The sequence below is a fragment of the Hakea prostrata genome, chromosome 4 (assembly GCF_041222555.1).
Source record: "Hakea prostrata isolate BN-2017 chromosome 4, UWA_Hpros_2, whole genome shotgun sequence".
NCBI classification, from domain to species: Eukaryota; Viridiplantae; Streptophyta; class Magnoliopsida; order Proteales; family Proteaceae; genus Hakea; species Hakea prostrata.
This window is the reverse complement of record NC_142603.1, coordinates 46,958,620-46,973,366: the sequence shown is the minus strand read 5'-3', so window position 1 is coordinate 46,973,366 and position 14,747 is coordinate 46,958,620. Positions and strand designations below refer to the sequence as shown.

General features: G+C 39.2%; 1 non-coding gene across 1 annotated transcript; it reads left to right on the top strand.

Moving 5' to 3' along the window:
• The first annotated feature begins 5,915 nt into the window (after nucleotides 1–5,915).
• On the top strand, nucleotides 5,916–6,022 carry LOC149019184 (small nucleolar RNA R71). Its single transcript, XR_016173247.1, has one exon. It is a non-coding gene; the product is annotated as a small nucleolar RNA R71 (small nucleolar RNA).
• Nucleotides 6,023–14,747: the final 8,725 nt, after the last annotated feature.

Here is a 14,747-nt window from a genome sequence, read left to right as displayed (position 1 = left end):
GAACCTTCCTTCATCCATTGAACGTTTCGACTTTCCTTCTTCGTACCATCTTAGAGCCCCTACTCCCGATGAGAGGGTTAATTCGATCCTTCCTAGCGAATTTTCCCTGTATATAGATACTTTGGAAAGCGGAGTTCGCTTTCCTTTCTTTAATACTTTGTTTTCTGCTATTCTAAATCACTGGGAGATTTGTCCTGGCATGCTGCTTCCTAATAGCTGGCATCTCATCGTCGGCTTTCTGGGTTTATGTTTCGAACTTGGCATCACACCTTCTCTTCCTCTTTTTGTACATTTTCATGTCCTAACTCTTTCTCACCCTCCTGGCTGGGTTGTTCTTTCCAAGCGCAACAAAGTTGAGCTTGACTGGTCAGGCAGCATTCTTGCCAGGGGAACCTGCCCTTCCAATCATAAGGGGTGGTGCAAGCGGTATTTCTTCTGCTGAGCGCCTCAATCAAACCTTAACTTTCCGACCACCTGGAAACTATACACTTCATATTCTAAGGGCAACCAGGTCCCTCCACTATCCAAGGAAGACAAAGCAGCTGTTAGGAAGATCAAGTCAATTCCATGGTATCAAGAGATACATGGATATGAGATGGAATAAACTCATGTTCTTCAATACTGGGGGTTGGCTCAATTTTAGCTTTCTAACTATCGCGTTCCATCTTTCTTAAGTGTACTGCAACCCTATTTAACTTTTTGACTTTGTCCTTCTTTGTTGTGCCTCCAAGAATTAATTCAGACAACCTTCGGGTGAAGGCTGCCAAGGCCGTTGTGACCAGGTGGCCTCTATGCCTCCTCCAAACTTATAAGGGTATAAGAAACTTGAAGCCAATAGTTGAGGCTTCAGGGAGAGGAAAAAGACTGATGGTGGAAGAGGTCGAAGTCCCCACTCCCATTCAAATTAAAAGGAAGCATGACTCAGTCGATGCTTCTGCCTCGAAGAAATCCAAAAAGAACAAAGATTCTGAGGAGGTCTTCGTTCCTCAATGGTCATTGGTGGTGATAGACCGGGTCATGCAGGACCATGAGAAGGCTGCCGAATGGAGCTCTCTTGGCCTCATGTCTGCCGATCACCAAGCCTTTGAAACCTTGCAAGACGACTCTCTCATTCGTCTTTCCACAAGGTATTGTTTCTCTTAATCTTTTGCTACTTATATTGTAATCTCTCCTAGATTTTTGATAATTCGCCTGCCTTCTTAGGAATGCCGTGCTGAGCTTCTACCAACACATGGAGGCTTTGAGCCGAGTTGGTCGTAGCGGCTCCTTACTACAGACTTGTGAAGAGAATTTGGCAAACGCCAATTCTGAGGTGGACCGGCTGAAGAAAGCAGCCGAAGAGTCGAAGGAAGAGAATGACAAGATCATCAATTCTTTGAAAAAAGAACTTGACTTGTCAATCAGTCGTGCTGCTGCTGCCGAACGCGAGGCTAAGAAGCAAAAAAAGCTTGCTACTGAGAGTACTGACAGACTCGAGCTTCAAGCCTTAGAGAATGGGCGTCTAAAGGAGAGGGCAGTTCCCAGCAAACCTGAACATCTTTCACAAGATCTTCGAAGAGACTGCATTCGGAAGTATCTGAACAGCGTTCCCTTCAGCAATCTGATGACTCCATTCAACCTTCAATCCTACCGAGCGAGGCAGAATGACGTCTGGAAAGCTATTCTTGAAGCTGATCCTTCCTTTGACACAACTCCCTTCTAGAGTGTTCGCCACAAGGAAGTCTTTGAGAAGCTTGAGCTACCTTTTCCCGACTAGGTTTGGGAGGAAGAGGACCCTATTCCAGCGGATCCAGATATTGAGAAGTATCTTAATGATTCACCGCCTCTTCCCGAAGAACCTCCAAAGCCTGCCTCAGAAAGGATCCTTCGGCCAAAACTGTTAAAGAACAATAGGAAGCTATCTTTCTCTTTATTTTGTAAGGGTTGGCCCCCATGGCCTATTGATAATGAAATAGACATTTGCTTCTTTCCTTCTCGAGCTCTTTCAATGATTGCCATGAAGCTCTAATACTTACTCAAAGAATTTTCTCTGTTCCCTTTCATAAAATGACGTTTTAGGAAAGAGACAAGCTATTATGTAGATAAACTTGTACCTTAATTGAAGATGATGCTCAGGACATGATCGTGTCGCTAACCAATCAAAAATAAAATCCTATACTAATCTAACAAGCAGAAAGTACGGGGTCGAACTATAGGGGAACTAAAAGGCTAAATTACTAAGATTGAATTTAACAAAACTAAATTTAAACTAAATCTATTAATTAATGCAAAAACTTAAACTATGAATATGTGAAGATCTTTGGGATTTCGAATCCCCAATGCTTTTCTTTAACCGATATAACTCTACACTTCAAAGCAAATTAGGGATGGTCTTCCTAGGTATGCCCTATCTTCGCAAGACTATCGTCCTTCGCGGAAGCTTGGCACGCTTAGTTCGCTGAACTATAGAACATCTTTGGCCAAACTCAAACACAATCAACTAGAAGAGATAGAACAATCAAATTAATGAAATAAGCATGTTTCGTCTACATCCCAAAGAAAGGAACTAGCTACTCATTATCATAAAGTTCATAAAAAAAATAAAGATGAAACATAGGGGGAGAGAGAGAGAGATGTGGTCTTCTTCTTCAGCAATGAGAGAGATCAGAGCCGCATTCGCCGTCTTCCTTTCTTCTCTGTGGCTGGCTTCTCTTTTATGTCTCCCGCACACAATGAATCCCCTCTCTTTACCCGTCGATTTGACCTTTATTCTTTCTGATTTTGGAAAAAATAAAAACTGGAAAGTTGTAGATATTTTCAGTATCGTTCCATATCATCTTGAATCATTGAAATCCAAGCTCATACGAGAGAGATATTCCCAAAATACTGAAGGTAGGTCTGTTTACCCGATTTTCAGATTTATTACCAATTTTGTTCCTTAGACCTCCACCTATTTCCAATTTGGCTAAGATCTCACTTTTCATGATTTCTTGGGCAGCAAGATTGAATGCCATGATTTAAAATCCACCAATATCTAATATATTTTCCAACTTTACTTCATATTATCTCTAATATCCAAAATCTCCTTATTCCTGAAAAATTCACAAAAATACTCAATTAGCTCTCTTTAATTAAAGAAGTATGGGGAATTAAATCAAATAAATAATGGTAAATGCATGCTTATCAAATACCCCCACACTTGAGTGTTTGCTAGCACTCGAGCAAAATGAAAAAATAAAAGTAATACGAAAAAGAAAAAGAAAAAAAACCTAACTCACTTTCGTAGGAATCATGGTTGCATTTAGCATGTGCAACAAGCCTTTAAACCCCTAGGTTACCCTAGTGGACGAGCTGTGTCTCGTGAGTGTTTGCAGAGAATATACACACAAAATTCTTAAGTGCTCTTCTAATTATTATGGCAGTAGTAAGAGTAGAAAGATAGATTCCAAGACAAAGACACTCCACTAAAGATTAAAGGGAATATAGGCACCCCCACACTTAAGCTCTTACACCCTCTCTTGAGTCTAGCTCTAGGCAAACAATTCAATCGAGAAGTCTCTTCTTATCTTCAGTCTACCAGTTCACCCTCAGATAAGACTAAACTAGGTACCAAATAATACCAAGAACTCAATATCTAAGCAATATTGACCTTCTTAGACATTTCTCCTTTATAAGCACATTTATTCACTTCTTTCATTAATGGTCACAATTCTAGTCCCTGCAATGTCTTGCCTCTTAAGCTTTCTAGATGGCCTATGTAACGAGTGTTGGGTCAGCCGCTCTCAAGCCAGATGGCCTTAAGGGACTAGGTGTAGAATACCCCTCAAACTTACTTACTCAAGCCAACTAGGCTACAGGCCAAGACTGGACCAAAGACACCCCAACTATTTGACGCGAGGCACGATGTTGGTGACACTGAGACCTGGTTACTAAGAAGGAGGTCTAACCTTTAAACTTCAGCATTTCTTTTTCTTTTTCTCTTTCTTTTTTTCACATTATACTTCAATTTACTTCACATTTAAATAGTCTAAAATCGGTCTCAACTTGTCACCATAAGCACAAGGCAATACAAGATAACTAGATGGTCAAACCTTTTGGACTACCTGGAATTCCTATTTTCCAATTCAACCTCGGTCTCAAAATGTAAAACCTATAACTATTCTCTCAAGAGGGTGTTCATTACATTAGATGGGATTTTTAAAACACTTAAACTCTCATTTTGTATCTAAGCAAGGAATTAAAACATTTATCTTACCAAAGCCAGAAAAAATTGGGCACTTTTTATCTTTGTGACAATGCTCTACCAACTATCAACAAGTCTTACTCAAGTTGACACCCCCCCCCGGCACTTAAATTATGCAATGACCTCAGTGCATGCAAGATATATAAAAAAAATGATAGAAGCAAATAGAGGAAAGAGTTTACCCGATGTTTGAAATCATGATAAAGCACGCAATAGTAAAACCTAACAACAAACAAAGAAAAGAGAAGAAAAAGAACAAGAAATAACATCTATACAAATGGGTTGCCTCCCATTAAGCGCTAAGTTTAGTGTCTTCAGCCAGACTCAGTAAGAAGCAGCCAATGGAGGTGGAAGCTCAAATCTAAATGTGAATGGTGACTACTCCAAAGAAGTGGAAGAATCCAACAATGTGTTGACTTCCTCAATATTTAGGTTATATTCCCCAAATGACAAGTAATGTTGTAGGGGATCATCAATAAGAATGTTTAGAATATAATCAACCACTACCTCATCAATAAAGTTAATCGCAAAGCACTCTTCATCTCTATTTGGGCTTAAAGATACATTCTTTATAGAATCTGGAATTGAGGACTCAAGAGCTTCAGGGAAGGGGGCTTTGGGAGTGTAAGATTCAGGAGTAGGACCCTCTACAATCGGAATGTGCAACCCCTTACAAGGAAATTGATGGGAAATACTCACAGGTGGTGTTTCTTTACTAGGCTTGTGTGCATCACTGCCAGTCTCATGGGTCAAATCAACCTCTTCTCGACTCTCAAGATCAATGGGCAATGGCTTAAGAGTAGGCAAAGGTGCATAATATTCCTTCCCACTGCGTGTCACAACAGAGATTGCTTGGACTTGTTCTTTCCTATACCCAATTTGATGATTAGGGTTACCTATTGGTTGACTAGGTAACTGACCAACCTCCCTCCTATTGATGGCATCAGCTAGTTGACCAAGTTGGATTTCCAATTTGTTAATGGATTGAGAATGGGAATGCAACAATTGAGTGTTTTGCTCTAATCCACTAAGTGCTTTTAGTACCTTATCCTCAAATGATGAATTATGTGAGGGTTGTGAAGATGATGGTTGCTCATTCCTATAGGCATTTTGGTGCATATTAAATGGAGGTGGCCTATAAGGTATTTGATTAGAGGGATTGGGCATTGAGTTTCGCCATGAAAAATTGGGGTGGTTTTGCCATCCTGGGTTATAGGTATTGGAATATGGATCATTGCCAAATTTAGAGACTCCATGGGCCAAATGTGTATGCTCCTTAACAAACTCAGGGTATTGTGTAGCCAAATAGCAATCAGTGACATGATGGGATAGGCTAGAACATAAAGCACACGCTTCAATCTGATTAGGTGGAGAGAAACTTGTAGGAAGTGGAGATGGGGTTTGTTATCCTAATGACAAGAGATGGTCCAATTTCTTTGATAGCAAGTCAACCTTAGTGCTCATCTCAATGGTAGGATTGATCTCATAGAGACCGCTCCTCTTTGGTTGCCCAATGGATGGAATCTCAATCCTAGCTGTTGAAGCATGATGTTGGGAGTTTTCACTAAGGGTCTCAAAAAGTTCCCATGCCTCATTCTTGTGCATGAAAGTCCCACCACAAGAAGAATCAACCATTTGCCTATGTCGGTCTCTAAGGCCATCATAAAAGCATTGAACCAATTGCCATTTAGGAATAGCATGGTGGGGGCACTTTCTAGGTAATTCTTTTAGTCTTTCCCAACCCTCATGAAATTGTTCTCCTTCTTGTTGGGAGAAACTCGTTATCGCTCTCCTAATGCTATTGGTACGGCCAATGGGGAAGAACTTTTTAAGGAACTCCTGTTGCATTTCTACCCAAGTGGAAATTTTAACATTGTCCAAAAAATGAAGCCAATGCTTAGCTTTATCTTTAAGGGAGAATGGGAAAAGAAGTAACCTTAAAGCATCAACTGAGAGGTTTTGAATTTTAACCATGGAGGACACCTCTAAAAACTCATCTAAGTGCTTATAAGGCTCTTCATTGGCAAGTCCATAAAAAGATGGTACCATTTGAATCACACTAGATTTGATCTCATATTGAGCCGCCTCTATGTTAGGCAACTTAATACAAGAAACCGGAGTATATATCATAGGAATGAAATGCTCACTCAAGGGCCTCATTGGAGGCTCATAGTTTGCCATGGTTCTTTGCCTGCTAAGGTTGGCCAAAGTCTCTTCTAACTCTAAGTCAAGTGGAGTCAACTCAGAGTTTAGGGACGGACGACCATGCATACACACAGAAGAAGAAAAAAAAAAGAAGAAACTAAATAAGGAAAATTCAAAGAAAATAACTATAGCAAAAGGGAAAGTTTAGGACGTACCTGAAGCGCAATCCACGTGATCTTTCGAACAAAAGTTATATCTGAGGGATGGGGATTTTTTTTTAAAAAAATTAACCTAAACAACCCAATATAATGTAATATTACAATTGAAAAGTCCTAAATACAACCTAAACTAATTATCGAATCGCTACTCTTGCAGTTACCTACAAAACAAAAGAAAAAGAGATTAGTTAAATAAGCAAAGAAAAATTAAAAATTAAAAACACTAAAATTACTCTAAAAATTATGCCTAATTGACAAAAATCAATCCTAGCAATTGTGCTTTGGTTCCCCGGCAACGGCGCCAAATTTTGATCGTGTCGCTAACCAATCAAAAATAAAATCATATACTAATCTAACAAGCAGAAAGTACGGGGTCAAACTATAGGGAACTAAAAGGCTAAGTTACTAAGATTGAATTTAACAAAACTAAATTTAAACTAAATCTATTAATTAATGCAAAAATTTAAACTATGAATATGTGAAGATCTTTGGGATTTCGAATCCCCAATGCTTTTCTTTAACCGATATAACTCTACACTTCAAAGTAAATTAGGGATGGTCTTCCTAGGTATGCCCTATCTTCGCAAGACTATCGTCCTTCGCGGAAGCTTGGCACGCTTAGTTCGCTGAGCTATAGAACATCTTTGGCCAAACTCAAACACAATCAACTAGAAGAGATAGAACAATCAAATTAATGAAATAAGCATGTTTCGTCTACATCCCAAAGAAAAGAACTAGCTACTCATTATCATAAAGTTCATAAGAAAAATAAAGATGAAACATAGGGGGAGAGAGAGAGAGATGTGGTCTTCTTCTTCAGCAATGAGAGAGATCAGAGCCGCATTCGCCGTCTTCCTTTCTTCTCTGTGGCTGGCTTCTCTTTTATGTCTCCCGCACACAATGAATCCCCTCTCTTTAACCGTCGATTTGACCTTTATTGTTTCTTATTTTGGAAAAACTCAAAACTGGAAAGTTGTACATATTTTCAGTATCGTTACATAGCATCTTGAATAATTGAAATCCAAGCTCATACGAGAGAGATATGCCCAAAATACTGAAGGTAGGTCTGTTTACCCGATTTTCAGATTTATTACCAATTTTGTTCCTTAGACCTCCACCTATTTCCAATTTGGCTAAGATCTCACTTTTCATGATTTCTTGGGCAGCAAGATTGAATGCCATGATTTAAAATCCACCAATATCTAATATATTTTCCAACTTTACTTCATATTATCTCTAATATCCAAAATCTCCTTATTCCTGAAAAATACACAAAAATACTCGATTAGCTCTCTTTAATTAAAGAAGTATGGGGAATTAAATCAAATAAATAATGGTAAATGCATGCTTATCAGGACATCAAAGGAATACTCTCGGGAGTGTTGATTGGCATTGATTTGGTTCTTACCGAACCCTTTATGACACTTGGCACCTTTATCTCCCGATTGTTCCCTCTTTATGACGAAGCCCAAACGTTTCCGCGTATCCGCGTACAAATTGTTCTTCCCAAGGAATTGGGAATACTCCTTTATTTAATACAGGTGCAACGGTTGGTATTTGGCAGTATCCTCGTATCAAGTGCACGTTGCTCCACGTGGAAACTCAGGGACAGCCTTTAACTTTCGAATTTGAAGTGTTGTTATCTCTTGACCGTTGATCCTGCATTTTTCGGAATTCAAAACATCCCTTCCGCTTTAACCCTTGATTTACTTGGGTTTTCAACCGTCATATCACTCCCTGAGGCTATTTAAGTTCCTTAAGGGTGCTTCATCTTTGTCCTCGCTATCTGCAAGTCATTCTTGTCTTCATTGTTTGCAAAGTAGTGTTTTGCCTTTGCTGCCTCTGTACTCTTATCCTCTGACGATACCTCGATCAAAGCCTGAAAAAATGAGTTTACCCTCTATCATTCAGTTTGAGCATGAACTTCGTCTTCTTTTTCCCCTGAGTAATCTCCACAGTAGTATACTTGGGGTTTACTCATTCCAGAAGTTCCCTGTTGGATATTCTTTGCTTCGTTTGTTCTTCAGAAATCTAGGGCTTTCCCTTTCTTGCTTTATTTTTGGTTGATCTCTCGTACTGACAATGCTTTCTTATCCTTTGTAGTGACTCCAAGAGTTAACTTGGACAATATTAGGGCGAAATCTTCCAATAAGACTGCTCCAATACTGTCGAAGGTTGCTTCATGTGATGAGATTGCTGTTGGTGAATCTTCTAAACGTGGGGAGATTGTTGTTGGTGAATCTTCTAAACGCGGGGAGATTGTTGTTGGTGAACTTCTAAAGTTCAAATTCCTGCAGCTTCCGCTGGTGCTTCTCCCGCATCTCCTTCGTTGATGGAGACTGTTCGGTTTCCTAAGGAGGACGTGGCTCCTTCAGCAATTGTTCACATTGCCGAAACCCCTGTTGGCGCTTCGTTGGAGTCTTCTTCCATGATGAAGACTGTTCGGTCTTCTAAGGAAGATATGGTTCCTTCGGTCATTGTTCGGGCTCCTGGACCTGACTCTAGTGCTTGTTTGGCATCCTCCTCCAATCCTCCAACTGTGGAGGTTTTCAAGGAGGCCAAGGGTACTGCTTCTAGGAACCGCCCTCGGTTAAGTGATCATGTGTTCCAACCTTCCTGGTTGCTGAAGAGCACTAGAATGGTGCACTTCTGTCTAGCTGCCTGCTGAGAGCAGAGCCTTCTCTACTGTCCCAAATAGGGATTTTATAAAGTCCTTGGTGATGTAAGTTTCTCTTCATTGCCTTTCGTTCTGAAAATTTTTTGCTCTTGACTAACTCTTAAGTTGTTGCAGGAGCCTTGCTGGTAATTTCCACAATCAGGTGGAAGCAGCTTTTAGACTCAGCAAACTGAGTAATGAGCTTTCTAGGCTTTGGGAAGAATCCAAAGCCAAGGATGCTGAAATTGCTCGTCTTGGAAATAATGCTTGGGAGATTGCCCGAGTAAAGAATTCTAAAAATGAGCTACTTCATTCGGATTTGGACGGTGCTAGGGAGAAAATCGAAAGGCTGGAGCGGGAAGTTGGAAAGCTTTCACCAGGGGCGAAAGGGTCTAGAGCAGTATCAACACCACAAAGGCAAGTTGTTACCCTTTTGCCTGAGTCCCTTCCGACTGATGTTCGCAGGGCTTGCATCTTCAAATATTTGCAGAGTAAGCCTTTTGTTGACATGCTGAACGCTTATAAATTTGCAGGCATATCAGGACGGTGAGAACGAGGTATGGGAATCGATATTAAGGAGAAATCCTTATTTCAACATGTCTCCCCACCGTGCAAATTGTCATCCCGAATTGTTTGCAAAGCTGAGACTTCCTCCTCCTGCCTGGGCCAAGGATGTGGTGGACCTTCCTCCTGCAGATCCGGATATAATGCATCATCTTGATGACTGTCCTCCTTTGTCTCCTCTTAAAGGATTAAGCTATGAAGAGCTTGCCTTGAATGCATGTCTGATCAAAGGCCAGGCCTCTACAAAAAAAGCTGGATAAAGAGTATGGAATTGCAGAGGATTTTGTATGTGAGAGTTTAGAGAATTCTTCACAATCCCTGAGGAAGAGAACCAAATGATGAGAGGACCTGTGTCTCCATGGCCAGTATCCATCATATGTTTTCCCAACTCTGTTCTTCTTGACTCTGTGTTGCTTCTGACAAAGCTACTTCAATTCTGTTTTGGAGTTCTTCATGATCACCAATGATGATTTTCCTTCTTGACCGAACGAAGATTGTATCTCAACACTTGTTATCTCATATGTATATTTGATGTAAAGGTTGACCCCTTCTGGTCGTTTAAAGGAATAAAGAATTAACTTCATCTTTGAACTTTGTCAGTCACTCGAGTCTCTGCTGCAATAGGTCTTAGTTGTTTTAGCACAATGCCTTTACTTAGGGATTTCCATAGAAATTCAATAAGTTTGAGAAGGACTCACTTGGGTTTTAAACCGACGCCTTGTAGAAGGTCCCACACGGGTTTTAAACCGATGCCTTTACTTAAGGATTTCTGGAGAAATTCAATAAGTTTGAGAAGGACTCACTCGGGTTTTAAACCGATGCCTTGTAGAAGGTCCCACATGGGTTTTAAACCGATGCCTTTACTTAAGGATTTCTAGAGAAATTCAATAAGTTTGAGAAGGACTCACTCGGGTTTTAAACCGACGCCTTGTAGAAGGTCCCACACGGGTTTTAAACCGATGCCTTTACTTAAGGATTTCCGGAGAAATTCAATAAGTTTGAGAAGGACTCACTCGGGTTTTAAACCAACGCCTTGTAGAAGGTCCCACACGAGTTTTAAACCGATGCCTTTACTTAAGGAATTTCGGAAAAACTCAATAAGTTTGAGAAGGACTCACTCGGGTTTTAAACCGATGCCTTGTAGAAGGTCCCACACGGGTTTTAAACCGATGCCTTTTGATTTTGCTGCTGGATCTGATCTTGAAAGTTGTGTGTTGCCCCCAATCAAAAGATAGTGTGTTGAAAACTGAGAATTGTATTGATTGAGTTGAATACTATTACATGATGAATGAAAATGATAATCTTCTCAAGGATAATATTTCTTCAAGTGTCTAGCATTCCATGAATGATCCAGTTCTCTGTTTGTTGTCATGTTCTTCAGCTTATATGCTCCTGAACCGACCGGTTTAATAACCATATATGGGCCTTCCCATGAAGGGTCCAATTTCCTCTGATGGCATGGGTCTGAAGCAAAGGTATTTCTTAATACCAAGAGTGAAACCTAGCCCTAACCTTAACCCGGATACTCTTTGATTGTAGGTCCGAAGACCCGAAGTAGAAGTGAAAGTCAACTATGGGCCATATTGGTAGATGATATGGAGTTCGACTCCGAACCTATGGAGATTGAAGATAATGCCCCATACTGGAAGTCAGTGTTGGATATAGAGAAGAGACTCCACCTTGATGAAGAGAAGATTAGTTGATGACCTTAGAGCTTGGTGGGATATGATTTAAAGCCATTTTTCCATGCTAGGTATGTTATAGAATATGTGTTTAAAGTTTCGTTTGATTCTGAGTAGTGGAAGACCCTCAAATCCCTATTTTTGGCTTTCTTTGTCGGCTGGGTCGAGTGCTTGGGTCGAGTGCTCAATGCTACCCAACCAATCGACCCAGTGTTGCTGAACTCTAACAGAATCTTCTGTTTTGAGAATCTTGCTATATATACCCCATGACTTCGTGATTTTAGTATCCCTAGCCTCCATAACACCTAGAGAACGAAGGGAAACCATCTCCAAGCCTCCAAGAGTGAAGAAGAAGACCTAATCTTGCAACCTTGCAAACTCTCTCTCTTGTTCTTCAATTAAAGGTTAGTAATCTATCTTTTATGTTAATGATTTATTCTTTCTATGATCACTCTCATCTCTGAACTTAGATTATGATAAAGATGCTGCAACCATGTAGTCATATCTTTACAATCTCTTTTCATTCTCTTGTACTATGATCATCTCATTCATTCTTAACATGATTCTTATGATTTCTTCTTAAACTATGATAATATTTCCTATTGTGATTCATTCTAGCATTATACATGCTTCTCTATGATTATTCATACCTCTGATCTACTGTGTTCTTGTACTAGAATGAGATCTAATCATCTCTAGTTCATCTCTTTCATTCATAGCATGTTTCCAATGAAAACTATGTTTTTTACCAAAATAGAAACTATGGTTCTAAATTAGGAAGTAATGTTTTAATGGTGGTTTGATGTCTAGATTATGCTTTCTAGGTTTAGACTACTGTGTTAGACAATCCCTCCAAGTTTCGTCGCATTCCGGTTTGTGTAGCATAGGTTTCGGATCAAGATTCCCTTTTTATTTTCGGATTTGGCCTTGGGCAGACTGCCTGGGTTGACTGCCAATGCTACCCAGCCAATCAACCCGCAACAGCAGAATCTGTTTTCTTCATCCGATTTGATTCGAATCATGCTTATTCTTTTAGGACTACTTCCTAATGATTGTGTGATGCTATTTTAGGGATTATTTGCTAACTTAGGATTCATCCTCTTGTTCGTCCGGAATATTCTCGGATCTATTTAAGGTAAGAAAGTTGTTACATATTAACATAGATTTGCATAGATTTAGTTTCTAATTTGGGAACTACTTAGATTTGCTACTGTTATGTTAGTTTCTATTATGATATGAATGTTGCAAGTACATTAGAATCTTATTTCCTTATTTACTTTATGTACTTGATTATGTATGAATACTTTCTCATGTATGTTTCCTTATTTATTTAATCTTGTCTTATTATACTCTTTCATATGATGTGATATTTGTCGTGGATGATATGACTGAATTATGATTGTGATTGCTTAGGTATGATTTGGGATTGGGGAATGTCCTTTTGACATTTCTGTCCTTGGACCTCATTGGGAGTAGTATGGGATATTTCCAATGTTGCCCTTTGACGCTTTCCTGGATTATTGGTTTTCATACCTAGGACTTGTCTAGCACTGTTTTGCTAGGTTATACCCCTGTTATATCAGACCCGAATCGGAAGGGTATTGAGACCGAACGACCCGTGGTAGCAATGGGGATTCATGGGTGCTCGAGACCGGTGAGTTATATCCGTGAGGGGACATGAATCACATTGTGGGGACCATTTGTGGGTAGAGTTGCATATGGATAGACTTGGGCTCATGGGTGTTCAAGACCGGTAACCAACCCGTGAGAGGACATGAGAGCTTCCTGTTTACTATATGTGGATGACCTATAGGGTTGATGAGTCCTTATTTGAGAGAGTCAGATACGCTGACTCTAGTGTGAAGGATACGGAAAGGATCCCGAGAGGGGAGGAATGGACGTATCCTGGATCTGAGTTGATATGACTAAGTAGAAGACTTGCATTGGGCTAGGCTTTACCTTGACATGCGCCAATACTTAGACCAAACGGTGATTGGAGAGAGAGGTGACTTAACCCCTAACCATGGATTGTCCGAGATGGATGAAGGACCCACTACCAACCGGCGTTGTGTGATGAGACCTACCCAAAGAAGTATGGCGCTATGACTTAAAGCATGTCTGCCTATAGAGACCAGCATACATAGAGTTAGACTCATACATACATTGTTGCCTCATATCATATCATCTTATTTTTTGTTTGTGATACTATGTTATTTATGCTATTATGGAATAACTTGCCTTCTTTGAGTTTCTTTGAAACTCATTCCTTTTGTACAATATCTTTTGTTAGACTATTCTACGAGGATTTGATGGCTATGAAGCGCAATATGAGGAAGCGCAAGATGAAGAAGCGTACCATACGCAAAGTATCTTGGCGACTATGAAGATTCTTGTGAGGATCCCTCGAGTGGTCTCTCTTGTTACCGGGATTAGCCCCTCTTGTGGAGTGGGAGCGTTTGAGCATCATCGATGAAGTCTATGTCTATGAGGACATCCTTTATAAAGTAGAAAAGACTCTAGTTTAGATTATATCTTTCTTTCTTGTCTTTAGAATCAGTTGTAATCCCATTTGATTTTCGAACTACATTCCGCTGTACTCGTGGAGTGAGATTCCGCCTCACTCTACTTTTGATTTATATATCTATTGGTATCTTTTTCGCACTCTGATGAATATCTCGTTACTTTACCTTGATTCATTGAATAATATTGTTAACATTGATTGTAATACCCCTAGATTTTACTAAGGGTATTTTGGTCAATTTTCATAAAATAATCATATATTATATGTTTTAGTTATATATGTTATTTTGTTTTATAGTAATTACCATTTGTTTAGAAAGTAGTAATAATATTGATAAATTAAGTATTTAATGAAAATAAGGAAATCAAATCACAATTGAATTAATCGTTTCTTTTTCTTTTTCTTTCTATTATTCAATTTATAATACTTAAATAAACTCAAATACTAAACTAATAAATAATATATCAGTTAAATATTTGTTATGATCGTTAGCTTAATAGATCTTGAACATTTTATACTTTAAGAAATTTATTAACACTTCATTATTTTGTAAACTTAAGAAACAAAATACGTTAAGAGTTAAAATATAATATAATAAATGAATTTATGTATATTAAGAATAGTTAATCACTTAATAATTTATCATACTTTAAGTTTTATTAATTTACTTGATTATTATTATGAATTTTCTTGCATATAAATAGGGGGAGGGATTTACCTTACGGGGGAGAAATTTTTC